This window comes from Chiloscyllium plagiosum, unplaced genomic scaffold, assembly GCF_037043375.1.
Source record: "Chiloscyllium plagiosum isolate Xiang-an unplaced genomic scaffold, Cpla_swu_hap1 HiC_scaffold_111, whole genome shotgun sequence".
NCBI lineage: Eukaryota > Metazoa > Chordata > Chondrichthyes > Orectolobiformes > Hemiscylliidae > Chiloscyllium > Chiloscyllium plagiosum.
In genome coordinates this window covers 441,441-458,008 of record NW_028270250.1, presented here as the reverse complement: position 1 = coordinate 458,008, position 16,568 = coordinate 441,441, and the positions used below count along the sequence as shown (strand labels likewise).

The window sequence follows — 16,568 nt, the reverse complement described above, 5'->3', positions numbered from 1 at the left end:
GATTTGGTCAAATAACCATGAGCTGCTTGACATTAATGCAATTTCGATTCTTGCTTTGCTAAATGATTTCGCCCATTGCTCGAAACAGGACGACTTTCACGTTTGCACGGAACATGAAACACACCGGACTACAGGGAAAATGCACAAAGCTGAGCTGGCCGTGTTCCACATCATACCGCGCAGCATCGTTTCAGTCACTGTGTCTGTTTTGCAGAATAAGAGTCCCAAAGAATGTTCTCCACCCTAAAACCGGAGGTAGCATTACAATCCGAGAACGACAGAGCACATTGTGAGGATGCTCTGACCTCGGAGCCGGTTCGAGATGCCACTTTCCTTGCCTTTTTGCCTTAACCGTGCAATTCGCTGCAGAGATGTTCACACCTGGATATGAGCCACATGGATACCAACTGAGTCGACGAGAAGCGACTCAATAAATTATGCTAAATTCCACGGTGCTTATTAGAAATGCAGTTTCTGTTCACATCAATCTAAAAGACAGTTTCTGAACGTAGTAACAGAAGTCAAAAGGTAATTAGCTCACCCCACCCCCCACTCCGGAAGAGGTGCTAACTGCCCTTGAGTGCTTTTTGTTCTCGATGTGAAGAGCTCTCAAACAGAATGGCATATGATCACAACCAGGTTGGAGAAAAGTTTACAATACTTTGCACAGTAATTAAATGGAGTTGCATTACATTTCACTACGAGAGCAGATTTGTTCAAGCAAATCCGAAGGCAGGTTTGCAGATGGGAAAGCAAGCAAAAAAGCACCGTTTTTGTTCATGTTAAATGCTACAGTTGAAGAGCAAAGCAGTTTCTGCCCAGTTTCGTACTGGGGACCTTTCGCGCGTAAGGCGAACGTGATGACCACTACACTACAAAAACCAGCCGCAGTCGCCTCTGCGGACGCTCAGTGGCACCCAGCACTGAAAGTTGAAGCCATTTTACCTTTCACCTTTCTGTTTCCAATAGCTCGTTGTTTAATGGGACTTGTTTAATCATGGCTATGTGGTGAGCATGGACGAGATACACCGAAGTATCTGTTTCCACGCGGTGTGCGCCAATAACATTGTGTTGCTTACACCGGCTGTAAAGGATTACTTTTTAGGGGAGCTTGCCGTCGCAGTCTGTGGCAGTATCATTTCGTCTGTTCGACTGCTCACCGGACAAGTAGCATTGTGAAACACTGCAGAAACGAACGACTTCCTTACTTTTGCTCCGACTGACCATACTGCGGGAAATTTTCCCAGATTCTCAGTTGAGGAGTTTTGCAGCTGGAAGTTACCTCAGAAACCCTGTTAATTCGTAATGTATTGAGCGAATCGCAAAACAGAAAGCATTTAACACGGAACACAAACAAAACTGGCAAACCAAATGCGTTTTCAGACACAGCGAGCATGAATGCTAAATGTGAGACAGGCCGGGGGCATGAGCCATAAAGTAATCTCACAACTAACAACAGGGCAATTCCAAACTGCTCTTTCAAACATACTGGAGCCTGAGTGCACCACCACTTCCCAGACAATGCTGAAAAGAGAGAAAGAAAGAACACAATAAGAATGGGCCATAAAAAGTGAATTTCACCAATCACAGTCTCGATTACATTACCTTTCCCTTCCGATGTCGCCAGGACGGAAATGAAGGAAATGGGAGAAATTCAATAACATTTGACATCGCAATTCATTGGAACGATTTTCCCATTTCAGAAAACAAAATAACGACGAGTCGAGCGACCGCAGGACTTTGTTTCACAGCAGCAATGAAATAACAGCCTCCATTCGGTTCCAGTAAACGCACAACTTGTCTGGGACAGCAGAGCTGTTTGCGATTTTCCGCGCGGGAGGCGAGCACGATCATGACAGCACAGACACCGGAAAAGTCGGCACTTTCCCACACCACAGTTAATTGCCCGGGAAGCACACACATGTTTCTTCAGTTTTAAACAGAAATGCAGCAGGAGTCGAAACAGCATTTTAACGATCAGCAGAAAATGGCAGCGGTGGGATTCGAACCCACGCCTCTGTCGAGACTGGAGCCTAAATCCAGCGCCTTAGACCGCTCGGCCACACTACCAGCCGTCTGCGCTCCCCATTTTCTTGCACTTCCAATTGTGATGCTGCATAACAACAGATGCAAAGTCACGTGAAAAGGGTTCCATGATCCCTCTCCGACTCGCACAACTGCTGGGATGTGCCCGTCTACAATATTAATTTCGCTGCAGACAATGATAGCCCATCAATCCAGATAAGTATCAATGCTAAGTTGAGTCTATCTTCTCAGACTCTTTTCAGCTACAATTGTATCTGTGAGTGCGTGAGAATATATGTTCGCTTATGATTTGGTCAAATAACCATGAGCTGCTTGACATTAATGCAATTTCGATTCTTGCTTTGCTAAATGATTTCGCCCATTGCTCGAAACAGGACGACTTTCACGTTTGCACGGAACATGAAACACACCGGACTACAGGGAAAATGCACAAAGCTGAGCTGGCCGTGTTCCACATCATACCGCGCAGCATCGTTTCAGTCACTGTGTCTGTTTTGCAGAATAAGAGTCCCAAAGAATGTTCTCCACCCTAAAACCGGAGGTAGCATTACAATCCGAGAACGACAGAGCACATTGTGAGGATGCTCTGACCTCGGAGCCGGTTCGAGATGCCACTTTCCTTGCCTTTTTGCCTTAACCGTGCAATTCGCTGCAGAGATGTTCACACCTGGATATGAGCCACATGGATACCAACTGAGTCGACGAGAAGCGACTCAATAAATTATGCTAAATTCCACGGTGCTTATTAGAAATGCAGTTTCTGTTCACATCAATCTAAAAGACAGTTTCTGAACGTAGTAACAGAAGTCAAAAGGTAATTAGCTCACCCCACCCCCCACTCCGGAAGAGGTGCTAACTGCCCTTGAGTGCTTTTTGTTCTCGATGTGAAGAGCTCTCAAACAGAATGGCATATGATCACAACCAGGTTGGAGAAAAATTTACAATACTTTGCACAGTAATTAAATGGAGTTGCATTACATTTCACTACGAGAGCAGATTTGTTCAAGCAAATCCGAAGGCAGGTTTGCAGATGGGAAAGCAAGCAAAAAAGCACCGTTTTTGTTCATGTTAAATGCTACAGTTGAAGAGCAAAGCAGTTTCTGCCCAGTTTCGTACTGGGGACCTTTCGCGCGTAAGGCGAACGTGATGACCACTACACTACAAAAACCAGCCGCAGTCGCCTCTGCGGACGCTCAGTGGCACCCAGCACTGAAAGTTGAAGCCATTTTACCTTTCACCTTTCTGTTTCCAATAGCTCGTTGTTTCATGGGACTTGTTTAATCATGGCTATGTGGTGAGCATGGACGAGATACACCGAAGTATCTGTTTCCACGCGGTGTGCGCCAATAACATTGTGTTGCTTACACCGGCTGTAAAGGATTACTTTTTAGGGGAGCTTGCCGTCGCAGTCTGTGGCAGTATCATTTCGTCTGTTCGACTGCTCACCGGACAAGTAGCATTGTGAAACACTGCAGAAACGAACGACTTCCTTACTTTTGCTCCGACTGACCATACTGCGGGAAATTTTCCCAGATTCTCAGTTGAGGAGTTTTGCAGCTGGAAGTTACCTCAGAAACCCTGTTAATTCGTAATGTATTGAGCGAATCGCAAAACAGAAAGCATTTAACACGGAACACAAACAAAACTGGCAAACCAAATGCGTTTTCAGACACAGCGAGCATGAATGCTAAATGTGAGACAGGCCGGGGGCATGAGCCATAAAGTAATCTCACAACTAACAACAGGGCAATTCCAAACTGCTCTTTCAAACATACTGGAGCCTGAGTGCACCACCACTTCCCAGACAATGCTGAAAAGAGAGAAAGAAAGAACACAATAAGAATGGGCCATAAAAAGTGAATTTCACCAATCACAGTCTCGATTACATTACCTTTCCCTTCCGATGTCTCCAGGACGGAAATGAAGGAAATGGGAGAAATTCAATAACATTTGACATCGCAATTCATTGGAACGATTTTCCCATTTCAGAAAACAAAATAACGACGAGTCGAGCGACCGCAGGACTTTGTTTCACAGCAGCAATGAAATAACAGCCTCCATTCGGTTCCAGTAAACGCACAACTTGTCTGGGACAGCAGAGCTGTTTGCGATTTTCCGCGCGGGAGGCGAGCACGATCATGACAGCACAGACACCGGAAAAGTCGGCACTTTCCCACACCACAGTTAATTGCCCGGGAAGCACACACATGTTTCTTCAGTTTTAAACAGAAATGCAGCAGGAGTCGAAACAGCATTTTAACGATCAGCAGAAAATGGCAGCGGTGGGATTCGAACCCACGCCTCTGTCGAGACTGGAGCCTAAATCCAGCGCCTTAGACCGCTCGGCCACACTACCAGCCGTCCGCGCTCCCCATTTTCTTGCACTTCCAATTGTGATGCTGCATAACAACAGATGCAAAGTCACGTGAAAAGGGTTCCATGATCCCTCTCCGACTCGCACAACTGCTGGGATGTGCCCGTCTACAATATTAATTTCGCTGCAGACAATGATAGCCCATCAATCCAGATAAGTATCAATGCTAAGTTGAGTCTATCTTCTCAGACTCTTTTCAGCTACAATTGTATCTGTGAGTGCGTGAGAATATATGTTCGCTTATGATTTGGTCAAATAACCATGAGCTGCTTGACATTAATGCAATTTCGATTCTTGCTTTGCTAAATGATTTCGCCCATTGCTCGAAACAGGACGACTTTCACGTTTGCACGGAACATGAAACACACCGGACTACAGGGAAAATGCACAAAGCTGAGCTGGCCGTGTTCCACATCATACCGCGCAGCATCGTTTCAGTCACTGTGTCTGTTTTGCAGAATAAGAGTCCCAAAGAATGTTCTCCACCCTAAAACCGGAGGTAGCATTACAATCCGAGAACGACAGAGCACATTGTGAGGATGCTCTGACCTCGGAGCCGGTTCGAGATGCCACTTTCCTTGCCTTTTTGCCTTAACCGTGCAATTCGCTGCAGAGATGTTCACACCTGGATATGAGCCACATGGATACCAACTGAGTCGACGAGAAGCGACTCAATAAATTATGCTAAATTCCACGGTGCTTATTAGAAATGCAGTTTCTGTTCACATCAATCTAAAAGACAGTTTCTGAACGTAGTAACAGAAGTCAAAAGGTAATTAGCTCACCCCACCCCCCACTCCGGAAGAGGTGCTAACTGCCCTTGAGTGCTTTTTGTTCTCGATGTGAAGAGCTCTCAAACAGAATGGCATATGATCACAACCAGGTTGGAGAAAAGTTTACAATACTTTGCACAGTAATTAAATGGAGTTGCATTACATTTCACTACGAGAGCAGATTTGTTCAAGCAAATCCGAAGGCAGGTTTGCAGATGGGAAAGCAAGCAAAAAAGCACCGTTTTTGTTCATGTTAAATGCTACAGTTGAAGAGCAAAGCAGTTTCTGCCCAGTTTCGTACTGGGGACCTTTCGCGCGTAAGGCGAACGTGATGACCACTACACTACAAAAACCAGCCGCAGTCGCCTCTGCGGACGCTCAGTGGCACCCAGCACTGAAAGTTGAAGCCATTTTACCTTTCACCTTTCTGTTTCCAATAGCTCGTTGTTTAATGGGACTTGTTTAATCATGGCTATGTGGTGAGCATGGACGAGATACACCGAAGTATCTGTTTCCACGCGGTGTGCGCCAATAACATTGTGTTGCTTACACCGGCTGTAAAGGATTACTTTTTAGGGGAGCTTGCCGTCGCAGTCTGTGGCAGTATCATTTCGTCTGTTCGACTGCTCACCGGACAAGTAGCATTGTGAAACACTGCAGAAACGAACGACTTCCTTACTTTTGCTCCGACTGACCATACTGCGGGAAATTTTCCCAGATTCTCAGTTGAGGAGTTTTGCAGCTGGAAGTTACCTCAGAAACCCTGTTAATTCGTAATGTATTGAGCGAATCGCAAAACAGAAAGCATTTAACACGGAACACAAACAAAACTGGCAAACCAAATGCGTTTTCAGACACAGCGAGCATGAATGCTAAATGTGAGACAGGCCGGGGGCATGAGCCATAAAGTAATCTCACAACTAACAACAGGGCAATTCCAAACTGCTCTTTCAAACATACTGGAGCCTGAGTGCACCACCACTTCCCAGACAATGCTGAAAAGAGAGAAAGAAAGAACACAATAAGAATGGGCCATAAAAAGTGAATTTCACCAATCACAGTCTCGATTACATTACCTTTCCCTTCCGATGTCTCCAGGACGGAAATGAAGGAAATGGGAGAAATTCAATAACATTTGACATCGCAATTCATTGGAACGATTTTCCCATTTCAGAAAACAAAATAACGACGAGTCGAGCGACCGCAGGACTTTGTTTCACAGCAGCAATGAAATAACAGCCGCCATTCGGTTCCAGTAAACGCACAACTTGTCTGGGACAGCAGAGCTGTTTGCGATTTTCCGCGCGGGAGGCGAGCACGATCATGACAGCACAGACACCGGAAAAGTCGGCACTTTCCCACACCACAGTTAATTGCCCGGGAAGCACACACATGTTTCTTCAGTTTTAAACAGAAATGCAGCAGGAGTCGAAACAGCATTTTAACGATCAGCAGAAAATGGCAGCGGTGGGATTCGAACCCACGCCTCTGTCGAGACTGGAGCCTAAATCCAGCGCCTTAGACCGCTCGGCCACACTACCAACCGTCCGCGCTCCCCATTTTCTTGCACTTCCAATTGTGATGCTGCATAACAACAGATGCAAAGTCACGTGAAAAGGGTTCCATGATCCCTCTCCGACTCGCACAACTGCTGGGATGTGCCCGTCTACAATATTAATTTCGCTGCAGACAATGATAGCCCATCAATCCAGATAAGTATCAATGCTAAGTTGAGTCTATCTTCTCAGACTCTTTTAAGCTACAATTGTATCTGTGAGTGCGTGAGAATATATGTTCGCTTATGATTTGGTCAAATAACCATGAGCTGCTTGACATTAATGCAATTTCGATTCTTGCTTTGCTAAATGATTTCGCCCATTGCTCGAAACAGGACGACTTTCACGTTTGCACGGAACATGAAACACACCGGACTACAGGGAAAATGCACAAAGCTGAGCTGGCCGTGTTCCACATCATACCGCGCAGCATCGTTTCAGTCACTGTGTCTGTTTTGCAGAATAAGAGTCCCAAAGAATGTTCTCCACCCTAAAACCGGAGGTAGCATTACAATCCGAGAACGACAGAGCACATTGTGAGGATGCTCTGACCTCGGAGCCGGTTCGAGATGCCACTTTCCTTGCCTTTTTGCCTTAACCGTGCAATTCGCTGCAGAGATGTTCACACCTGGATATGAGCCACATGGATAACAACTGAGTCGACGAGAAGCGACTCAATAAATTATGCTAAATTCCACGGTGCTTATTAGAAATGCAGTTTCTGTTCACATCAATCTAAAAGACAGTTTCTGAACGTAGTAACAGAAGTCAAAAGGTAATTAGCTCACCCCACCCCCCACTCCGGAAGAGGTGCTAACTGCCCTTGAGTGCTTTTTGTTCTCGATGTGAAGAGCTCTCAAACAGAATGGCATATGATCACAACCAGGTTGGAGAAAAATTTACAATACTTTGCACAGTAATTAAATGGAGTTGCATTACATTTCACTACGAGAGCAGATTTGTTCAAGCAAATTCGAAGGCAGGTTTGCAGATGGGAAAGCAAGCAAGAAAGCACCGTTTTTGTTCATGTTAAATGCTACAGTTGAAGAGCAAAGCAGTTTCTGCCCAGTTTCGTACTGGGGACCTTTCGCGCGTAAGGCGAACGTGATGACCACTACACTACAAAAACCAGCCGCAGTCGCCTCTGCGGAGGCTCAGTGGCACCCAGCACTGAAAGTTGAAGCCATTTTACCTTTCACCTTTCTGTTTCCAATAGCTCGTTGTTTCATGGGACTTGTTTAATCATGGCTATGTGGTGAGCATGGACGAGATACACCGAAGTATCTGTTTCCACGCGGTGTGCGCCAATAACATTGTGTTGCTTACACCGGCTGTAAAGGATTACTTTTTAGGGGAGCTTGCCGTCGCAGTCTGTGGCAGTATCATTTCGTCTGTTCGACTGCTCACCGGACAAGTAGCATTGTGAAACACTGCAGAAACGAACGACTTCCTTACTTTTGCTCCGACTGACCATACTGCGGGAAATTTTCCCAGATTCTCAGTTGAGGAGTTTTGCAGCTGGAAGTTACCTCAGAAACCCTGTTAATTCGTAATGTATTGAGCGAATCGCAAAACAGAAAGCATTTAATACGGAACACAAACAAAACTGGCAAACCAAATGCGTTTTCAGACACAGCGAGCATGAATGCTAAATGTGAGACAGGCCGGGGGCATGAGCCATAAAGTAATCTCACAACTAACAACAGGGCAATTCCAAACTGCTCTTTCAAACATACTGGAGCCTGAGTGCACCACCACTTCCCAGACAATGCTGAAAAGAGAGAAAGAAAGAACACAATAAGAATGGGCCATAAAAAGTGAATTTCACCAATCACAGTCTCGATTACATTACCTTTCCCTTCCGATGTCTCCAGGACGGAAATGAAGGAAATGGGAGAAATTCAATAACATTTGACATCGCAATTCATTGGAACGATTTTCCCATTTCAGAAAACAAAATAACGACGAGTCGAGCGACCGCAGGACTTTGTTTCACAGCAGCAATGAAATAACAGCCTCCATTCGGTTCCAGTAAACGCACAACTTGTCTGGGACAGCAGAGCTGTTTGCGATTTTCCGCGCGGGAGGCGAGCACGATCATGACAGCACAGACACCGGAAAAGTCGGCACTTTCCCACACCACAGTTAATTGCCCGGGAAGCACACACATGTTTCTTCAGTTTTAAACAGAAATGCAGCAGGAGTCGAAACAGCATTTTAACGATCAGCAGAAAATGGCAGCGGTGGGATTCGAACCCACGCCTCTGTCGAGACTGGAGCCTAAATCCAGCGCCTTAGACCGCTCGGCCACACTACCAGCCGTCCGCGCTCCCCATTTTCTTGCACTTCCAATTGTGATGCTGCATAACAACAGATGCAAAGTCACGTGAAAAGGGTTCCATGATCCCTCTCCGACTCGCACAACTGCTGGGATGTGCCCGTCTACAATATTAATTTCGCTGCAGACAATGATAGCCCATCAATCCAGATAAGTATCAATGCTAAGTTGAGTCTATCTTCTCAGACTCTTTTCAGCTACAATTGTATCTGTGAGTGCGTGAGAATATATGTTCGCTTATGATTTGGTCAAATAACCATGAGCTGCTTGACATTAATGCAATTTCGATTCTTGCTTTGCTAAATGATTTCGCCCATTGCTCGAAACAGGACGACTTTCACGTTTGCACGGAACATGAAACACACCGGACTACAGGGAAAATGCACAAAGCTGAGCTGGCCGTGTTCCACATCATACCGCGCAGCATCGTTTCAGTCACTGTGTCTGTTTTGCAGAATAAGAGTCCCAAAGAATGTTCTCCACCCTAAAACCGGAGGTAGCATTACAATCCGAGAACGACAGAGCACATTGTGAGGATGCTCTGACCTCGGAGCCGGTTCGAGATGCCACTTTCCTTGCCTTTTTGCCTTAACCGTGCAATTCGCTGCAGAGATGTTCACACCTGGATATGAGCCACATGGATACCAACTGAGTCGACGAGAAGCGACTCAATAAATTATGCTAAATTCCACGGTGCTTATTAGAAATGCAGTTTCTGTTCACATCAATCTAAAAGACAGTTTCTGAACGTAGTAACAGAAGTCAAAAGGTAATTAGCTCACCCCACCCCCCACTCCGGAAGAGGTGCTAACTGCCCTTGAGTGCTTTTTGTTCTCGATGTGAAGAGCTCTCAAACAGAATGGCATATGATCACAACCAGGTTGGAGAAAAGTTTACAATACTTTGCACAGTAATTAAATGGAGTTGCATTACATTTCACTACGAGAGCAGATTTGTTCAAGCAAATCCGAAGGCAGGTTTGCAGATGGGAAAGCAAGCAAAAAAGCACCGTTTTTGTTCATGTTAAATGCTACAGTTGAAGAGCAAAGCAGTTTCTGCCCAGTTTCGTACTGGGGACCTTTCGCGCGTAAGGCGAACGTGATGACCACTACACTACAAAAACCAGCCGCAGTCGCCTCTGCGGACGCTCAGTGGCACCCAGCACTGAAAGTTGAAGCCATTTTACCTTTCACCTTTCTGTTTCCAATAGCTCGTTGTTTAATGGGACTTGTTTAATCATGGCTATGTGGTGAGCATGGACGAGATACACCGAAGTATCTGTTTCCACGCGGTGTGCGCCAATAACATTGTGTTGCTTACACCGGCTGTAAAGGATTACTTTTTAGGGGAGCTTGCCGTCGCAGTCTGTGGCAGTATCATTTCGTCTGTTCGACTGCTCACCGGACAAGTAGCATTGTGAAACACTGCAGAAACGAACGACTTCCTTACTTTTGCTCCGACTGACCATACTGCGGGAAATTTTCCCAGATTCTCAGTTGAGGAGTTTTGCAGCTGGAAGTTACCTCAGAAACCCTGTTAATTCGTAATGTATTGAGCGAATCGCAAAACAGAAAGCATTTAACACGGAACACAAACAAAACTGGCAAACCAAATGCGTTTTCAGACACAGCGAGCATGAATGCTAAATGTGAGACAGGCCGGGGGCATGAGCCATAAAGTAATCTCACAACTAACAACAGGGCAATTCCAAACTGCTCTTTCAAACATACTGGAGCCTGAGTGCACCACCACTTCCCAGACAATGCTGAAAAGAGAGAAAGAAAGAACACAATAAGAATGGGCCATAAAAAGTGAATTTCACCAATCACAGTCTCGATTACATTACCTTTCCCTTCCGATGTCTCCAGGACGGAAATGAAGGAAATGGGAGAAATTCAATAACATTTGACATCGCAATTCATTGGAACGATTTTCCCATTTCAGAAAACAAAATAACGACGAGTCGAGCGACCGCAGGACTTTGTTTCACAGCAGCAATGAAATAACAGCCTCCATTCGGTTCTAGTAAACGCACAACTTGTCTGGGACAGCAGAGCTGTTTGCGATTTTCCGCGCGGGAGGCGAGCACGATCATGACAGCACAGACACCGGAAAAGTCGGCACTTTCCCACACCACAGTTAATTGCCCGGGAAGCACACACATGTTTCTTCAGTTTTAAACAGAAATGCAGCAGGAGTCGAAACAGCATTTTAACGATCAGCAGAAAATGGCAGCGGTGGGATTCGAACCCACGCCTCTGTCGAGACTGGAGCCTAAATCCAGCGCCTTAGACCGCTCGGCCACACTACCAGCCGTCCGCGCTCCCCATTTTCTTGCACTTCCAATTGTGATGCTGCATAACAACAGATGCAAAGTCACGTGAAAAGGGTTCCATGATCCCTCTCCGACTCGCACAACTGCTGGGATGTGCCCGTCTACAATATTAATTTCGCTGCAGACAATGATAGCCCATCAATCCAGATAAGTATCAATGCTAAGTTGAGTCTATCTTCTCAGACTCTTTTCAGCTACAATTGTATCTGTGAGTGCGTGAGAATATATGTTCGCTTATGATTTGGTCAAATAACCATGAGCTGCTTGACATTAATGCAATTTCGATTCTTGCTTTGCTAAATGATTTCGCCCATTGCTCGAAACAGGACGACTTTCACGTTTGCACGGAACATGAAACACACCGGACTACAGGGAAAATGCACAAAGCTGAGCTGGCCGTGTTCCACATCATACCGCGCAGCATCGTTTCAGTCACTGTGTCTGTTTTGCAGAATAAGAGTCCCAAAGAATGTTCTCCACCCTAAAACCGGAGGTAGCATTACAATCCGAGAACGACAGAGCACATTGTGAGGATGCTCTGACCTCGGAGCCGGTTCGAGATGCCACTTTCCTTGCCTTTTTGCCTTAACCGTGCAATTCGCTGCAGAGATGTTCACACCTGGATATGAGCCACATGGATACCAACTGAGTCGACGAGAAGCGACTCAATAAATTATGCTAAATTCCACGGTGCTTATTAGAAATGCAGTTTCTGTTCACATCAATCTAAAAGACAGTTTCTGAACGTAGTAACAGAAGTCAAAAGGTAATTAGCTCACCCCACCCCCCACTCCGGAAGAGGTGCTAACTGCCCTTGAGTGCTTTTTGTTCTCGATGTGAAGAGCTCTCAAACAGAATGGCATATGATCACAACCAGGTTGGAGAAAAATTTACAATACTTTGCACAGTAATTAAATGGAGTTGCATTACATTTCACTACGAGAGCAGATTTGTTCAAGCAAATTCGAAGGCAGGTTTGCAGATGGGAAAGCAAGCAAAAAAGCACCGTTTTTGTTCATGTTAAATGCTACAGTTGAAGAGCAAAGCAGTTTCTGCCCAGTTTCGTACTGGGGACCTTTCGCGCGTAAGGCGAACGTGATGACCACTACACTACAAAAACCAGCCGCAGTCGCCTCTGCGGACGCTCAGTGGCACCCAGCACTGAAAGTTGAAGCCATTTTACCTTTCACCTTTCTGTTTCCAATAGCTCGTTGTTTAATGGGACTTGTTTAATCATGGCTATGTGGTGAGCATGGACGAGATACACCGAAGTATCTGTTTCCACGCGGTGTGCGCCAATAACATTGTGTTGCTTACACCGGCTGTAAAGGATTACTTTTTAGGGGAGCTTGCCGTCGCAGTCTGTGGCAGTATCATTTCGTCTGTTCGACTGCTCACCGGACAAGTAGCATTGTGAAACACTGCAGAAACGAACGACTTCCTTACTTTTGCTCCGACTGACCATACTGCGGGAAATTTTCCCAGATTCTCAGTTGAGGAGTTTTGCAGCTGGAAGTTACCTCAGAAACCCTGTTAATTCGTAATGTATTGAGCGAATCGCAAAACAGAAAGCATTTAACACGGAACACAAACAAAACTGGCAAACCAAATGCGTTTTCAGACACAGCGAGCATGAATGCTAAATGTGAGACAGGCCGGGGGCATGAGCCATAAAGTAATCTCACAACTAACAACAGGGCAATTCCAAACTGCTCTTTCAAACATACTGGAGCCTGAGTGCACCACCACTTCCCAGACAATGCTGAAAAGAGAGAAAGAAAGAACACAATAAGAATGGGCCATAAAAAGTGAATTTCACCAATCACAGTCTCGATTACATTACCTTTCCCTTCCGATGTCTCCAGGACGGAAATGAAGGAAATGGGAGAAATTCAATAACATTTGACATCGCAATTCATTGGAACGATTTTCCCATTTCAGAAAACAAAATAACGACGAGTCGAGCGACCGCAGGACTTTGTTTCACAGCAGCAATGAAATAACAGCCTCCATTCGGTTCCAGTAAACGCACAACTTGTCTGGGACAGCAGAGCTGTTTGCGATTTTCCGCGCGGGAGGCGAGCACGATCATGACAGCACAGACACCGGAAAAGTCGGCACTTTCCCACACCACAGTTAATTGCCCGGGAAGCACACACATGTTTCTTCAGTTTTAAACAGAAATGCAGCAGGAGTCGAAACAGCATTTTAACGATCAGCAGAAAATGGCAGCGGTGGGATTCGAACCCACGCCTCTGTCGAGACTGGAGCCTAAATCCAGCGCCTTAGACCGCTCGGCCACACTACCAGCCGTCCGCGCTCCCCATTTTCTTGCACTTCCAATTGTGATGCTGCATAACAACAGATGCAAAGTCACGTGAAAAGGGTTCCATGATCCCTCTCCGACTCGCACAACTGCTGGGATGTGCCCGTCTACAATATTAATTTCGCTGCAGACAATGATAGCCCATCAATCCAGATAAGTATCAATGCTAAGTTGAGTCTATCTTCTCAGACTCTTTTCAGCTACAATTGTATCTGTGAGTGCGTGAGAATATATGTTCGCTTATGATTTGGTCAAATAACCATGAGCTGCTTGACATTAATGCAATTTCGATTCTTGCTTTGCTAAATGATTTCGCCCATTGCTCGAAACAGGACGACTTTCACGTTTGCACGGAACATGAAACACACCGGACTACAGGGAAAATGCACAAAGCTGAGCTGGCCGTGTTCCACATCATACCGCGCAGCATCGTTTCAGTCACTGTGTCTGTTTTGCAGAATAAGAGTCCCAAAGAATGTTCTCCACCCTAAAACCGGAGGTAGCATTACAATCCGAGAACGACAGAGCACATTGTGAGGATGCTCTGACCTCGGAGCCGGTTCGAGATGCCACTTTCCTTGCCTTTTTGCCTTAACCGTGCAATTCGCTGCAGAGATGTTCACACCTGGATATGAGCCACATGGATACCAACTGAGTCGACGAGAAGCGACTCAATAAATTATGCTAAATTCCACGGTGCTTATTAGAAATGCAGTTTCTGTTCACATCAATCTAAAAGACAGTTTCTGAACGTAGTAACAGAAGTCAAAAGGTAATTAGCTCACCCCACCCCCCACTCCGGAAGAGGTGCTAACTGCCCTTGAGTGCTTTTTGTTCTCGATGTGAAGAGCTCTCAAACAGAATGGCATATGATCACAACCAGGTTGGAGAAAAGTTTACAATACTTTGCACAGTAATTAAATGGAGTTGCATTACATTTCACTACGAGAGCAGATTTGTTCAAGCAAATCCGAAGGCAGGTTTGCAGATGGGAAAGCAAGCAAAAAAGCACCGTTTTTGTTCATGTTAAATGCTACAGTTGAAGAGCAAAGCAGTTTCTGCCCAGTTTCGTACTGGGGACCTTTCGCGCGTAAGGCGAACGTGATGACCACTACACTACAAAAAACCAGCCGCAGTCGCCTCTGCGGACGCTCAGTGGCACCCAGCACTGAAAGTTGAAGCCATTTTACCTTTCACCTTTCTGTTTCCAATAGCTCGTTGTTTAATGGGACTTGTTTAATCATGGCTATGTGGTGAGCATGGACGAGATACACCGAAGTATCTGTTTCCACGCGGTGTGCGCCAATAACATTGTGTTGCTTACACCGGCTGTAAAGGATTACTTTTTAGGGGAGCTTGCCGTCGCAGTCTGTGGCAGTATCATTTCGTCTGTTCGACTGCTCACCGGACAAGTAGCATTGTGAAACACTGCAGAAACGAACGACTTCCTTACTTTTGCTCCGACTGACCATACTGCGGGAAATTTTCCCAGATTCTCAGTTGAGGAGTTTTGCAGCTGGAAGTTACCTCAGAAACCCTGTTAATTCGTAATGTATTGAGCGAATCGCAAAACAGAAAGCATTTAACACGGAACACAAACAAAACTGGCAAACCAAATGCGTTTTCAGACACAGCGAGCATGAATGCTAAATGTGAGACAGGCCGGGGGCATGAGCCATAAAGTAATCTCACAACTAACAACAGGGCAATTCCAAACTGCTCTTTCAAACATACTGGAGCCTGAGTGCACCACCACTTCCCAGACAATGCTGAAAAGAGAGAAAGAAAGAACACAATAAGAATGGGCCATAAAAAGTGAATTTCACCAATCACAGTCTCGATTACATTACCTTTCCCTTCCGATGTCTCCAGGACGGAAATGAAGGAAATGGGAGAAATTCAATAACATTTGACATCGCAATTCATTGGAACGATTTTCCCATTTCAGAAAACAAAATAACGACGAGTCGAGCGACCGCAGGACTTTGTTTCACAGCAGCAATGAAATAACAGCCTCCATTCGGTTCCAGTAAACGCACAACTTGTCTGGGACAGCAGAGCTGTTTGCGATTTTCCGCGCGGGAGGCGAGCACGATCATGACAGCACAGACACCGGAAAAGTCGGCACTTTCCCACACCACAGTTAATTGCCCGGGAAGCACACACATGTTTCTTCAGTTTTAAACAGAAATGCAGCAGGAGTCGAAACAGCATTTTAACGATCAGCAGAAAATGGCAGCGGTGGGATTCGAACCCACGCCTCTGTCGAGACTGGAGCCTAAATCCAGCGCCTTAGACCGCTCGGCCACACTACCAGCCGTCCGCGCTCCCCATTTTCTTGCACTTCCAATTGTGATGCTGCATAACAACAGATGCAAAGTCACGTGAAAAGGGTTCCATGATCCCTCTCCGACTCGCACAACTGCTGGGATGTGCCCGTCTACAATATTAATTTCGCTGCAGACAATGATAGCCCATCAATCCAGATAAGTATCAATGCTAAGTTGAGTCTATCTTCTCAGACTCTTTTCAGCTACAATTGTATCTGTGAGTGCGTGAGAATATATGTTCGCTTATGATTTGGTCAAATAACCATGAGCTGCTTGACATTAATGCAATTTCGATTCTTGCTTTGCTAAATGATTTCGCCCATTGCTCGAAACAGGACGACTTTCACGTTTGCACGGAACATGAAACACACCGGACTACAGGGAAAATGCACAAAGCTGAGCTGGCCGTGTTCCACATCATACCGCGCAGCATCGTTTCAGTCACTGTGTCTGTTTTGCAGAATAAGAGTCCCAAAGAATGTTCTCCACC

The 16,568-nt window shown here is 45.7% G+C and overlaps 7 non-coding genes across 7 annotated transcripts; all 7 read right to left on the bottom strand.

Moving 5' to 3' along the window:
• Positions 1 to 1,988: 1,988 nt before the first annotated feature.
• Positions 1,989 to 2,070, bottom strand: trnal-uag (transfer RNA leucine (anticodon UAG)). The gene has a single exon. It is a non-coding gene; the product is annotated as a tRNA-Leu (tRNA).
• Positions 2,071 to 4,320: 2,250 nt separating this feature from the next.
• On the bottom strand, positions 4,321 to 4,402 carry trnal-uag (transfer RNA leucine (anticodon UAG)). The gene has a single exon. It is a non-coding gene; the product is annotated as a tRNA-Leu (tRNA).
• Positions 4,403 to 6,652: 2,250 nt separating this feature from the next.
• trnal-uag (transfer RNA leucine (anticodon UAG)) lies at positions 6,653 to 6,734 on the bottom strand. The gene has a single exon. It is a non-coding gene; the product is annotated as a tRNA-Leu (tRNA).
• Positions 6,735 to 8,984: 2,250 nt separating this feature from the next.
• On the bottom strand, positions 8,985 to 9,066 carry trnal-uag (transfer RNA leucine (anticodon UAG)). Its single transcript has one exon. It is a non-coding gene; the product is annotated as a tRNA-Leu (tRNA).
• A 2,250-nt stretch (positions 9,067 to 11,316) lies between these two features.
• Positions 11,317 to 11,398, bottom strand: trnal-uag (transfer RNA leucine (anticodon UAG)). Its single transcript has one exon. It is a non-coding gene; the product is annotated as a tRNA-Leu (tRNA).
• A 2,250-nt stretch (positions 11,399 to 13,648) lies between these two features.
• trnal-uag (transfer RNA leucine (anticodon UAG)) lies at positions 13,649 to 13,730 on the bottom strand. Its single transcript has one exon. It is a non-coding gene; the product is annotated as a tRNA-Leu (tRNA).
• Positions 13,731 to 15,981: 2,251 nt separating this feature from the next.
• trnal-uag (transfer RNA leucine (anticodon UAG)) lies at positions 15,982 to 16,063 on the bottom strand. The gene has a single exon. It is a non-coding gene; the product is annotated as a tRNA-Leu (tRNA).
• Positions 16,064 to 16,568: the final 505 nt, after the last annotated feature.